We start from the raw sequence: 2,109 nt of genomic DNA, 5'->3' as shown, positions 1-2,109 counted from the left end.
CACCAAGGGCTGAGTTCAGAGCTCGTTCAGTGCTTCTGAAACTTAAGCAAGGCAAGCGTGATGTGCACGCATATGCCCAGCACATACGACTCTTAGCGAGTTGTATTACCAATAACCCAGTCCATGAAAATGTTGAATTACGTTACGCTATGAGCTTGAAGATGGGCTTACGGTCGAGATTGCAAACCGAAAAGTAAGTTATATTTTGAGTTAAACTTTATCCTACCGTTAACTTTATCTTACCGTTAATTATTTCCTATCGTTTGCTGCGCCCCCTTTCCCAGATATGTGGACTACCATAAAATGGGGGACGTCACTGTCTGGCGGTACAGTGCTGGTGAACCCCAAACACCAGTTCCCGAAGGTTTTACTTTTTGTCGTTACCGGGTATCGAACCGGTGACCAGTGGGTCGCACCGCCATGCCTTACCCGACTGAGCCACGTCACGATATTTTCAACACTCAACTTCTCCGTATTATTCTTGTCATTCGATCCCGTATACACGCATATGCATAAAGTGCAACACTTTCGATGAACACATCGATCTTCAACACTCTCCCTTGATGTGCACTCGAAGTGATGCCCTTATGCTGCCATACCGAGTCCCATTATAAACTTGGTGTGCTTGTCTCTTGGAAGTGCCTTGGTCAATCCGTCCGCGATCATTTCTTCGGTTGGCTTGTACTCCACTGGAATTACCTCACTCGCCACTTTCTCACGCAAGAAAATGAAACTTGATGTCGATGTGCTTCGTGCGCGAATGGTAGACAGGATTTTTGGCAAGCGCAATACATCCTTGATTGTCTTGAAAAATCGTCGTCGCCGAATCCGTCTTGTACTTCAACTCCTTTATCAAATTTTGAAGCCAGACTGCCTCTAGAGTTGCGCTGTATAGATTCATCTACTCTGCTTCCGTGCTTGATGTCGCAACGGTCTGCTTCTTGTTCTTACTCTTTGGTACTTCTTCGTAGCTTGAAGCTTGGTCTCCATCACAATCTGCAACAAAGCAATAAAACGAGTCTTCACCTTCAAATCGTCCAAGTTGAAGTGACCGCGACGTAAGTTGGGAAACTCTTGTTCGTAGCGCACCACACCGCGCTTCTTTCGAAGTGGTCGTACCGTCCACTCTTCTTCGCCGTCTCTTCCGGGCGTGCTTGATGCTCGAGTGGGAACCTGACCTTGATCACTGGACTCGTTTTGGCTACCACGAATCGGATCACGGCAAGCTCGAAGTGGCGGAGTCCGAAGCCTTTCATCATTTGCTGGAACCTCCACACCATTGTCGTTTCGTGTCGACGTCTCTATATTTTCATCATCATCAATGATGTCGATAATTCGATCGTCTTCCCTTTTCATTCCCTTCGAAATGGGATGTTCAGCAAATGTCACGCTTCTTGAAACTATGATCGAGCCATTATCCGCGTTAAGCAATCGGTACGCCTTGTGATCCTTTGCATAGCCAAGAAAATAACACTTCACGCCCGAATCGTCCAGCTTCTTTCGTTTCTCCTTCGTAACATGCGCGTAGCATTGCGAACCAAACACGTGCATGTGATCGATGCGCGGCTTTCGCTTGAACAACATCTCGTACGGACTTGACTTCTTGTTCGACGAGTTTGGAACCGCGTTCCGAATGTCTGCTGCTGTCATTAAAGCTTCGCACCAGTAAGACTTGTCGAGACCGCTGTCCTTAAGCATGCAGCGCGTCATCTCTACCAGAGTTCGATTCATGCGCTCTGCCATGCCGTTCTGCTCAGGACTATATGGAACTGTAAACTCTTGCTTGATGAACTTCTCTTTGCAGAAACTGTCCATTGCCGCGTTTTGGTACTCACCACCGTTGTCACTTCGAATTATCTTGATCTTAGTCCCAGACGCTATCTTGATCTCCCGGTAAAATCTTGTGAACGCGCTCATGACTTCACTCTTCTTTCGCAACGGATAAACCGTCACGTACCGGCTCTTCATCATGATAAAGCTCACAATGTACTTAAAGCCGGATCTTGAAGCTGGAGTGATTGGTCCAAGCACGTCGGAGCATACGATACCGTCAAAACGTGCACTCTCCCTGAGTCCTTTGTCTTCTTCGCTTGACTTGAATGACTTGCG

The sequence above is a fragment of the Bremia lactucae genome, linkage group LG2, assembly GCF_004359215.1.
Source record: "Bremia lactucae strain SF5 linkage group LG2, whole genome shotgun sequence".
In the NCBI taxonomy this organism is placed as follows: Eukaryota; Oomycota; class Peronosporomycetes; order Peronosporales; family Peronosporaceae; genus Bremia; species Bremia lactucae.
Note: the sequence above shows the minus strand (reverse complement) of the source record.